Source organism: Columba livia, chromosome 6 (assembly GCF_036013475.1).
Source record: "Columba livia isolate bColLiv1 breed racing homer chromosome 6, bColLiv1.pat.W.v2, whole genome shotgun sequence".
Classification (NCBI taxonomy): domain Eukaryota; kingdom Metazoa; phylum Chordata; class Aves; order Columbiformes; family Columbidae; genus Columba; species Columba livia.
The window spans coordinates 3,944,970-3,957,387 of NC_088607.1; positions in this window are offsets into that span (position 1 = coordinate 3,944,970).

The window sequence follows — 12,418 nt, forward strand, 5'->3', positions numbered from 1 at the left end:
GCTTTGCACTAAGAAGGGATGTCATGCACATGGATCAAGCTTTTCTCCTTTTGGTCTTTTTTCCTACAAGAAAAGTGGGATTTTTCCCAAATACCTTGAGCCACCAAATGTGTTGGCACAAGGGACAGGGAAAGAGCAACTAAAGAGGAAAAGGCACAGTGGTTCTCCATGGGGCCAACAAGAGGCACCTCTCATCTCTCCAGGTGGCCTATGCCCAGCAGAGGTGGTGTGTGAGAGTGGAATTGTTTTAGGGAAAAAACAGCCAGGAAGGATAGAGAATAAACAAACATAGCTAGGAAAAACTGTGCAGAAATAGGCAAAAGTAGGTACTGAGTCATTATCTCCTCAATTGCTGTGAAATGTATTTCGATAGCAAAAAGAAAAGAAGTTAAAAGTGGGGAGCGCTTGTACTGAAAGCTTCAACATGCACCATGTTTTTCTTGCTTTCTCTCTGCTTCCACAGGGAAAAGAGGAAGGAGGTGACGGTGTAAATCCATCGGGATGGGGATTTCCAGCTGGAGGGTTTGAGCTGCATCATAGGGGAATTATAGAAGCTTTGGTCAGTTGGGCAGATGCGGAGCAGGTGAAGGAGCCTGTGCTGGGTGGTCAACAGAAAAGCAACAAAGACGGAGAGAAACGGGAAAATGGGAGGCGATGGGGTGACTGTGGTCCAGGTGGCTCCTTCGGCAGCATTCTGGATACTCGGGGAGGCTTCAGGATCTGCCCGTCCCAGATGGTGAGCACAGCGTGGCGGCTGCCGCTGCTCCGAGCACGCATCGGCAGGTTTGTCACAGCCAAAGAATGCAGGGGGGAGGACAGAGAGAAGAGAAAAAGAGGGAGAGGATTAAGGAGAATGCGAAACAGCGTCTTAAAAACAAAGGGAAAGGAAAAATTAAACGGGAAAATGCAAAGAGCTCTTTGAATGCATTCTTAAAGAAAGCTGTGAGGGAGGACGATGACAAGTAATAATGCAACTATAAAAGGAAGCAGCAGCCTGAGTCCCTTTAGGGGAATGTAAGACATTTGTGAGGACTTGAGACAAAAATCCATGAGAAAAATGAACTAAAATCCATAAACTAATTGCTGTACAGAAATGTCAGGCCAGAAGAGGCAGGATTCCTCTGTGCAAAGGCCAGCATCTCGCTTATCCTCAACAATGACACATTTAACCCCTACCAAACACCGGGACCCCCACAAAATGCTCTTGCCAGCAGAAGAAGATTTGTGGGGTGAACGTAACACTGACTCCTCAAATGCTGCTGAGACTGGATAAAATACCACATTACATTACACAGAAACCGGGTTTGATGCCTGAGTTAGGTACCTCCCTCCTTCAAGTAGTGGCTGTTATGAGCTCCACTGATGGCATCACCCCTCCCCAAACATCATATAAAAGTCATAGATGCTGATATTAAGGTCCGTAGGTTTGGCTGTGAAGTTGAGAGGCAAGAACTCATGTATTTTTCTGCTTTAGGGGAACACATAACTTTTCCTATGTAGCAAAACAGTATTATCAGGTGGCATTAATATGCCCCAAATCCAAGCCCAAACAGCCGTTAGTGGGTAGAGAAAGAGAAGGGTAATTTATTGCAAAAGAACACTGTCCAGGAGCATGCGAGGCAACAGAAAAGGGACGTTCTGTGTTTGGTTTACAGAACACAGTACATCATGCTGAGTATAATCAGCGCCAGCTAATCAGATTATTTGATGAGCCAGAGGGAGCAAAATCCATCTTCGAGTTGACGTAATCCACCGATGCACTGCTTAAGGATTCTGGATATGTTCATTGCATGTCTCAGAAGCCTTCCCTTTACCGATTCACTGAGACTTATGCTTTTTATGAGCAAATCTAGGAATAAACACATACAGTTCAAATAAAAACAAGAGAACAAAACAGGTGAGCGTAGCTAATGGAGCGGAGCCAGTTGCCACTCTACAGGTTTAGCAAGACGGTGAAATACTATCGGTGACACAGGAACAGTTTAATGCTATTAGTGGAGACCCTATAAGGATGGTAACTGATAAAGCTAACGAACACACGAGTCTGGAAGTAAAATGTGGAAAGGATGCTTTTCTGGAAAGTCCTGGATTTTGGAAGAGAATAGATTTTTATTTTAAATCAGGTCTAGCCTGAACCATAAATTACTTTATTACTGTTAACTTATTTTAGAGATATTTTTTCTGCAAAAAAAACCTATACCTTCTCCCTGCATTTCTCTTCACAAACAGGCAGCTTCAACAACTGGATAAAAAGTAGCTTTCAATCTTATTCCTACTTTTTATCTCACAGAAAGCCATTTAGCAGGATGCCTCGTAATGCTATACCTCATTTACAGATACAACGAGGGGGAAATAAATCAGAGAAGCAGAAAAATAAATGATTTTCAAATGAGATTACTTTCCTGGAAGCACAGTTATTTGATTGTTTTTATTCCTAACTTTAAAATAAAAGAATTTAGTAATTATACATTAAACAACTATTGTTTACTTGTATTGGGCATCACAAAATCTGCTGCACCTTCCCTTCTTGTATGTTACGCTAGAATGATGAGCAGAAACAGAACAAAATAATGGCACTAGAACATTGTCTAGGATCGCTGTCTCCCTCCCACTGCACAAAGAAATGCTGAAGCAAAGCGAAGACATTTATCGAGCAGCAGGAGCTCATTAGCTTGTTGTCAGTACCCTCTCCCATTGATAGCTCTTACGTGGATATCTAGGAGGTAAGCAGCATTATAAGTAGTCTTTTTGTAGCACACATTCGTGGTTTCATTTAAAAAAATATGTTTGTTGTCTCCCAGATAGTCCTCGCCACCCTGAGAAATACAGATTTTGTGATTCAGGAGTGTGTTGCTTCAGTATTCCAACCACAAGTCTCAACTGCATGTGAGTTTGTCTTGCCTAAGCTCTTCGAAAACAAGTTTAAGCTTCAACAGCCTCTGCTTCCTTAGGACAGACAGCTCCGGAGCTGCCCATGTCCAGGCACAGGATTAAATTCACAGGGCTTTAATGCAAAAGGACACTTTAGAATATATATTGGAATTGTATACATCTGAAATTGCTTAAATATTACAGCAAGTTAGATGTTCCATAGAGGTCGGAGTAAGGACTGAGTATTAGAGAATTCTGAAATATATTTAAAGGAGGGGTAAACTCCTGTCTCAGCAATGGATGTCATAAACCAGCCAGATCCATGTATAATCATTTGTCTGTATATCTCATTACTGGCCAGGCAAAACAGAAGCAGAGAGGATGAGCCAATGACTTCATGTTTGCCCAATGCAATTCAGGTTAATCAATAAAACCAATTTCACAAAATTATGCAAAATGTTGAGCTCCTGCTGAAATAATTGCTAATTGGTGAAGCTGCTGGGTCTCGTGAAGGTCATGTTCCTCTGCTGGAGACTGAACCTTTCCAAACATTCAAATCCTTGACCGGGGGGGTTCACGTGCTTCTCTTGGACACTGCATGGCTCTTCTTGCCATGCCAGGGTTTTCAGTAGCCCAGTTTGCCCAGGACTTCCCACCACAAATCCGTCAAGTTAACTACTACAGTCAAAGGCCCTGGGCAAACACCCAAGGCCCAGTGAGAAAGTTCAGATTTGGACCTTTGCCCACAAGCCATATCTGATCTGTATAGAAAAATCACATTACATTGAGTATATTAGTAATATTTATCATACAACTGATGTATAGATAGAATCCAGGCTACACATGTCAGAAGCAGGCTGTGCAGATGAATGGGGCTGATTACTTGCATCAAATTAGGAAGCTTATTTCTCAAATGGAGCAAAGATCTGTTTGGGTCGGTGCTTTCCTACCACTCTGCAGAAGAAACAGAAGTTCTGTCATTTTGTTTTGGTGCTTTTTCTCTTATCTCGCCATCCTGGCTTTGAATTTCCCACTCTCTTATTCCAAATATACTTCTTGCCTGGATGGTTTAGTCTTCAAGAGGCTTCACGTTGTTCTCAGGCACTCATGGAGAGGTCAAGTGGAGCTGGTCTTCCCTCAGAGTACACATCTCCAAAGTCGAACCCTACTCGTTTCTTGGCTCTCTTCCTCTCATGTTAGAGAATACTCCAAATAAGGTCTCACTGGTGTCTTGCTCAGGATGAAAATAGCTTCATCTTACTTAAGTTTGATAACCACTTGAGAAAAGTCCCGTGGACTTCAACTTCCCATTAGAGCTGTCGATGGCCTTAGCATATGGTCCTGTTAGATCTTCTCGGTTAAACGCTCCTGAATCACAGTTCTGTCAACTCTCAGTATTTTGATGTTTTTTCTTGGAATATTTGCTTTTGGTCCTAGACCTCCTGCCTCTAGAGTCAAGTGATTAAGTTAGACTCTGAGATATTATTTTCAAAGCAGATTTCTAATCCTCGGGACAGTGAAGAAAAACAAAATATGGACTAAACATAACCTCAGTGCAACCTGAAGGTTCAGAAACTGGAAGTCAAGACAAAAAAACAACCACAAAAATTGATTCCTAAAAGTCAGTATTTTAAAGTATATTTCAAATGTTTTTGAGAATGACAAATCAGTTATTTTTTTCCCAGTGCTTTTGACTGCTGGTTCCATAATGCAGAAGACATTTCCTTTTGCGCCACTGCTGGACTAAAATCTCAGTTTAGTGCAGAGGAATGAGTAGATTTGCTCTCACCAAGAAGTCACACTGGCTGAGGTCCTTATATCTAGTAGTAGTCACAGTCTTCCTATAACACGCTAAGAAAAATAAGGGATATTAGCATCTGCGTTCTGGGTTACATTTGGGGTAGATATGCCGTGTTTAGCTAATATTGTCACACAGCAGAATACCTGTGTGTTCCTTTTCTTTCCCTATAATCAGTCATTGCAATAGTCCATCCCAGAAATGACTGCACCGTAGCTGTGGCTACGATACTTTTTGTTGGGAGATAATGTGACTAGAGATCACGAAGCCCCAGGTTTGCTGAGGCTGCATGAAATAGAAGAGATTCTAGATTAGAAACACAACCCATTAATCTAGAACATCAAGAAAAACTTTGGCTTCTTTTACTTCCAGCCTAATACTGGAGGGGCTGTGACAAAAATAATGATTTAATCGATAATTATCATACAAGTTTATAACTAGAACCAATTAAAGGCTATTATTTCTTTTCTGCTTGAGCTTTCAAAGTTCTAAAATACTTAATTCTACAAAATGAAAAATATCAAAAACTTGCCAGAAAAAGAACACGGTTATTTCAAACAACAAAAATAAATTATTACAGGATTTGTGGCTTCTGTAATTTATCCAGGAACCCTGGGATGTGCTTTCCAAAGCTCTGTGTGATGTCCTAAGGCTCCAATGTCCAAGCCAGGGAGCCCAGGAGCCCAGCGTGGCTGATCCAGAGATGGACTCTGAAGTGATGGACACACCTCAGCATAACACGGGGCTTCCCCAGAGACACACTCCATGGTGTCCAGGCCACCTCCCGGTCCTCCTGGCAAACTGACGGCACTTGTTAGTGTAGCTCAAAAACATGATGAAACTCATTAACTCGTGCAAAACAGTTTGGTGTTGACAAACTGCCCTTTACCACAACATCTGCATTTTTGGAAACTGTCTAGCAAGCAATGTTTCCCACCTAAAAGGAAGTACTTTACTTATCATCTAGCAACCATCCCTCCAACGGCCGTTTACCGGGGATGTCCCATCTTTGAAATGCAAGGAGAAAAGCCACATTTGCAGCTCACTGCACTCAAAAACATCTCAGTATGTTTCACTGTGTTTAAACCAGGCTGAACAAGTTCCATCCTGGGCACACTGAGCCCTTGGGGGAATACGAGCAGTGTAGTTCAGACTACAGTCACATCATGAAGACCTAATTTAGTCCTGATGTTTTGAGATACGCACACAAGCTGTTCTTTACAAGGTCACCACCAGCAGAGGCAAGACATTTTTTACTGTTAGCATGAAGACCTTGAGTTTTGAAAATGCTCTTGCCTTTCATCATCATTCACATGCTATTTCTTTCCATCTTTCTTACATTAAATGGCCAGTAGAAGAGGTGGTAATTTATGCAGCACTCCAGACACCCATCTTAGTGATTACATGTAATGCAACCACCTTCATTTTAAATGCTATTTTAAAATAAATGGTTTCAAAAACTTTGTGTAGTTTTCAGACTTAAAGGCAACAAAGGCTACGTGGTATGGATGAAAAACTGAGCTGCGTTTAGTGGTAAATTGAAGCATTCAGCCACAATAACGATGTGTAAGAGAAGATAAAGAAAAAAATTATAAAAGAGTGTTAAAGTAAGACATTTTGATATTCTTAGGCACATTCTCTCCCTCTTATATAGAACATTCTTAAAAGTTGAGTCCTGATCCTGTGTTATTGTCCTCAAGAGTTAGTAGCAAACACACAGGAAAATGATTTAGGTCTGCCAGTCACTAATTGCCATTCCTCGTGATACCCATTTCCTTGGGTGCTCTGTTTTTCTCCATCACCGTGACAACACTTCCCACACCGGAGGAAATGTTTAGCTCGCATCTTCCTGTAGAGTAGCAATTTCCCCATTTTCATAATTCAAGCTTTCCTCAGCCAGCAGCTGCTTGAATTGTTGAGTATTTATTATGTTGGGTTTTGTTGGGTGGGTTGGTTTGTTCATTTTTGTTTAAGTCCTGATCAAATTAGTTTGAGGGAAAGATACCTACAGCATCTCAAAGAACAGCTGCTCCTTAAAAATTGACCCCAGGAAATATTTTGTCTGTTTACACTATGAATTGGCAGAACATAGGCTTCTGTATCCTGAAATATTCTATCATCTCACATTAAACAAATAGGGAACTGGGTCTCCATTGCTAGCTACAGATCACAAACGCAAGCGGGAGGAAAGTAAACATCCAGTTTAGCTTTCACCTCACTGCTCTTGCCAAGACCTGTATCGCATTATCTGCTTCTAGTTCATCTGAAATTTCTCAACAATATCCTTAGGGAAACAAGTGAGTAAATTGTGGGGTTTTTTCTTGTACTGAACATCAGTTTCTCCGCAGTGCTCACATCCTTCTTGGCTAAACTGGTACACGCTAGATGGATAAAGATATCTATAAAAAATGAATTGTTTTCTAACCTTTGCCTGGCCAGGGGCCAAAGAAAACTGTGTGATGTTTAATGTTACATTTGCACAGCGCAGCATGAAAAAGAAATGTACGGTGGAGCTCTGAGGAGCTTGGACAGCCACTCCTCGGTCTGTTTTTCAGTGCTGAGTTACATGGAAACCTCCCCCTTCCACTAAAATGAAAATATCTATATCTATAGATATAGATATATTTTTTTTGGCTTAGTGACATAGGTGGTTGTGGGGTTTGGGTTCAGAGGCTTTTTTTCCTATAGGATTTCTAATGGCAGCAAAGGTTCCTGAATGCTGTCAGTGTGGTAATAAACAGTAATAATAGACTCTAAGCTGTCGTAAGAGGATATGACCCAGCCTTGTTTGGGCAGTGGAGAATCCAGCCACGTCCGACGACTGTCATCTGAGATGATCTCAGAGGGAAGGGAATCTGCCCGCAACAAATAGCTTGTTGCCCACCCACAAATATTATTTGCCTCCCCACGGTGATGTTTCCGGCTTCTCCTCCCCCATCACCCCTTCTGCTCTGCACAAGGGTTTGCGTGAGCCTTGCTGGGACAACCTCAGCTCTCTCCCGTTCCACACCAAGTGGTCAGAACTGGATGAGTTTTATTTTGTCCTAAATGTGATGTAAGGTCTGTGTTCTCCCTGTACCACGGCTTGTGGGTGGGGGGAAGAATTTTAACTCCTGCAACAATTTTAACACCCCCATGTGGGCTGCAACAGGCTTTGTCCAAGCGATGGACCTTCTGGAAGACTTTGCATTCTGAGGGAGCAGTGGTGTCCTAGGACCAGGCTGAGCTTTTTCCCTGAGTAGCAGGGCAAGCAGCTTTCCCATTTTTGTTTAGAAGTCACACTCATTACAGAGCTATTGTCTTCTTCATTTGAACGGACAGCTTTAATCCCAACGCTGTTAAAATCTCAACCTTTCCAGCTTTCCTTGGGAACAGTGAGCAAAGAATGGCGATTCACAGAGCAAACTCACACTCATGCTGCTCTTCTGTGGCGACATTGGGCAAGTGACAAATACTGCACGGTCACTGCAAACTCATGTTTTGCTGGCCTCCTTCCCCAGGAGCCAGGCCAGAGCAGCCTGGAACAGGATCTGTGCTCCTGCTTCCTACTGTGACAAAGAAGGTGCCACAGGAGGGCACAAGGAAAGTGAGTCATTCCTGTGATCATTAATTAATTAGTGCCCTGCTGCTCCTCCAGGCAGGCCAAACAGATTACACATGAGCAAAATTGCCATAAACAAGTAGAAAAATCTGCTCATGAAGGACCTTGGGAAGGCATTCAGTCCCCAACCTGCCAGACCCCCACACTGCAATCCAGTCTGCTCGCTTTTCAGGATGCTCTTAGGTGTTGGGATCTATTAGTGTTCTCCCTAATGAACAGGGGGTTCCCAGATTACAAGATGCTCAGAAATGACTCTCCCTGGTGAGACAAATGCTTCTGCCTCCAACCTAGACGGGTGAAGCTTCAGGGTATGACTAAAATCCAGGCAGGGCCACCACTTCCCAGCGAGTACTCTGTGGTTCCTGGCAAAAGGCAGACACCTCCATCGCCAACACTGAGGCGAGAAGATAACGGCAATCACAGAATCACAGACTGGCTGGGGCTGAAGGGACCTCTGGAGATCATCCAGTCCAACCCACCTGCTCACGCAGGGTCACCAGAGCAGATCACACAGGTCGGTCCAGGCGGGTTTGAATGTCTCAGAGAAGGAGACTCCACAACCTCTCTGGGCAGCCTGGGCCAGGCTCTGACACCTCACAGGAAAGAAGTTTCTCCTCATATTCAGATGGAACCTCCTGTGTTTCAGCCTGTGCGCGTTGCCCCTCATCCTGTCACCGGGCACCACTGAAAAGAGTCTGGTCCCATCACCGCAATGCCATCTCCAGGTTTCTGAGGTGCCCACCTCTACCTCCTGTGCCAGCAGAGAACTGGGTGAAATGGGTGGACGGGATCACTGCCACCACAGTCAGGAGCCTTCAGGTTTGCTGAGACCATCCTGAATGGGGCAGACAGGACCTCTCGCTCTGTCTCACCTCCTATACTCAGAGAACGTTGTATTTTTAAAACTATTCCAGACATACACAGGTGCACTTGGTAAGAGAGCCACTAGTAAAAGCCAAATCTCGTCTGGATTTGTGCACTCCCTTATCTCTTAATTCCTTGCCTGGCACAGCAAAAGCAGCTGCCTGCCAGAATACTGCTTTTCTGGGCATCCTCTCTGCACCCCATCCCAGAGGCACCCCAGAGGGAAAAGCTCATCAGAAAGGGCAATATTACTACCAATAAAAAGATCTTCCACTCTCTACCTGCACAGAGAAAACCACTCTGGGGAGGTGGGCACAGCAGAAGGGTCCCTGCCGCCTGCCTGCCCTCGCAGCTTTGTGTCCCGCTCCCCAGGAGCAGAAGACAGCAAATGTGAAGGATGCTCCCAAGAGTGTGGGCTGCCTGCCAAAGAGCACTGCCAGGTGCTTGCTCTTAAAATTGTTTAATATATTATATTAAACAAAGATCAATATCACATACATGGTCTCCGTTGCTGTCTTAAGAGTGTGAGCTTGTCCAGAGCATGCAGCATCCCACTGTGGCTGCGCCAAGGCATGGACTTTGATGCACAGATACATATCATGGAATCATAGAATCATTTTGGTTGGAAGAGACTCTTAAGGTCATAAAGTACAACCATAACCCAAATCTGGCACTAAACCATGTGTCTAAGGGCCTTATCTCTGTGTCTGTTCAACCCCTCCAGGGATGGTGACTCCACCGCTGCCCTGGGCAGCCTGTTCCAATGCCCGACAGCCCTTTCCATGAAGAAATGTTTCCCCGATATGCAATCTGAACCTCCCCCGGTACAACTTGAGGCCATTTCCTCTTGTCCTATCACTTACTACTCTGAAGAAGAGCAACTCTCCTGAAGGCAGAGCTTGCTGTGCCATGTCAATGATACTCTGCCTTACCCCAACCAAAGGACTGGACGTGTTGGGAGAACGTAGATAGCTGCTGCTCTTAATCTGACCCTCTGCAAACGAGCTTTCTGCTGAAGTACAAAAACACCCTCAGCAGGGAAATTATGGTAGGATGACCCCTTGCCCTTTGTCTGCACAAAGCTGCCTGATGAATGAGAAGACCTCAAACCTTCAGAAACTCAAACTCACTTCACCGAGCCTGTGGGAGGGCAAGTCATTTTGAGACTGATGGATAAAGCCACAACAGAGGAACCAAACCTTGTTGTTAGTCTCCATAAAGGCGAAGGTCTGCCATCCTTCCAAGCGCTGTAGGCTCATGCCCAAACTCTAATTGCCTTATTGTTGTTGAGTTACAATGATCTCTGATAAAATCTCCAGCTATACGGTGCATTTCCCTGGCACGAACCCAGAGCAGCAGATGCACCTCGATCCCTGCAGCCTCGGCACCCCGGGCGCAGCCACCAAGTCCCTGTTTGGCAATGGCCACATAGCACTGAATATGGCAAAATTTATTCATTAGCAACTTTTTCTGGACCTCTGAGTTAAAGATGATGGACTGCGCTCGGTAAGCAAAGCGTATGAGGTCTCACGGCTACAATAGTTTATTAATTTGCCTCGTTAATCTAATTCCCTAGACTCTTGTGGGAAGGATTAAATGAATCATATGTAGACAAGAAAAGTCAGCGCCAGGGGAAGAAATGTGGAGGCCTGGTACAGAAAAGTCAAATTTCATTAAAAAATATTAGATAAGTGTTTGTGGTGACTAAAAGCTAATACGATAAATATTTGTTACTAGAAGGAAAAACCTTTTCTCTTCTATGTATAGGTAAAGGACCACGTAAGACTATAAATAAGCACAGTTTATAAAGATGTCTGCTCTGCTTGAAGCTGGGAACCACGGCTGAGGGGATTTCTGTGATATGCCTCTATTTGTGGATGAGTGCCTCTCTGCTTCTGTTTTCTTAAGTCCAGATATGGCTTTGCAAGGAAAGACCCAGAATTACAACGTGTGAAAAGCAAAATGCTAAACCAAAGCTCCTGGTAGGTCACCACAACCCCTGGTTCCCTTGTTTACCCCGTCAGTGATGTGCGTGGTCAAGGCCACAATTAAAACTTTGATATTGGGGGGATTGGACTAGATGATCTTCTGAGGTCCCTTCCAATCCCAGACATACTGTCATACTGTGATATTTTTTGTATATCATACTGGGGAAAAGATTCACTTTCAGTCTTTCAGTCATAAAAATTTTCACAAGTCACATACTTTAGCGGAAATTCTCAGAAATAGGCTGGAAAATGTCTACTGATGGGTCCCAGAGATGCTGTGCCACATCCATCAGACACCTGGGGACATTTCCCATCACTGAGGTCCCCGAGAAGGAGCACTCGACGGGGAAGGTTATGGGCATCAGCTGCTAAACGTTAATGCCTGCCATGGCAGCAACTCAGTGATTAATTTTGGGGCAATTTATTTCTCTCTCTGTCTTACCTGCATAAAGCACATATATGGTTTACTATCAGAGATCCCCAACTGAGAAGTTTCATAGCTTCAGCAGAAGAATAAGCCTTGTTTGTCTCTACCAAACACACAGTGGTGGTCAGAAATGCTGTTTAACTCGCACGTCCCATTGTGCTTTGGGAGCTGTGCATCCCGCTGCATCCACGCCTCCCTTGCCCAGCCTCCTGCTCTCTCCCGCTGCACTAATCGGACCTTTTCCAAAGACATTTACTAGCTCTTTCCCTGTTTAAAATCCTAAAATAATTGTCAGTGGCTATTTAAAGCCAGCGCACCACGGGTACAAACAAAACCTTTCTGGGTCAGCCCAGCCTGGCTGTTTATAAACAGGACACAAAACAGGACAGTCACATTGCCCAGATAAGCCCAGAGACTCCTGCTTGTCAAGAACAACCCCGGAGGTTTGTGTAGGACAAGCCCATAGGTCATGCAAATGTACTTTATTAACCTGCCTAGCTCATAGTTACAACAGGCACTGAGGTTTGGGGAATGCTCAGTGTCCCTGGAGACATGTGCAGCTTAATTGATGAAAATACCTCTACAAACACACTGGGGCAGCAGCCCAAGGGAAGAGGATCTCTATGTCTGTTGGGGTTTGTGGGATGTTGCGGTGCTGCTGCAGATGTGCGACGTGCAAGAAAACACAGGGCTGCTGCTCGTGGCAGCAGATCAGCGGTGCTGGGCTTTGCATCTGGGTACAGAACGTGAAAACACAGGCACAGAAAGCAAACAAACCATCTAAGTGAGCCGCAGAGGCATCCCAGCCGTAACTCTGGCTGATGGTTTCCTCCAGAGTTTAATAAGCCATAAAACAGATTGCAAAAACT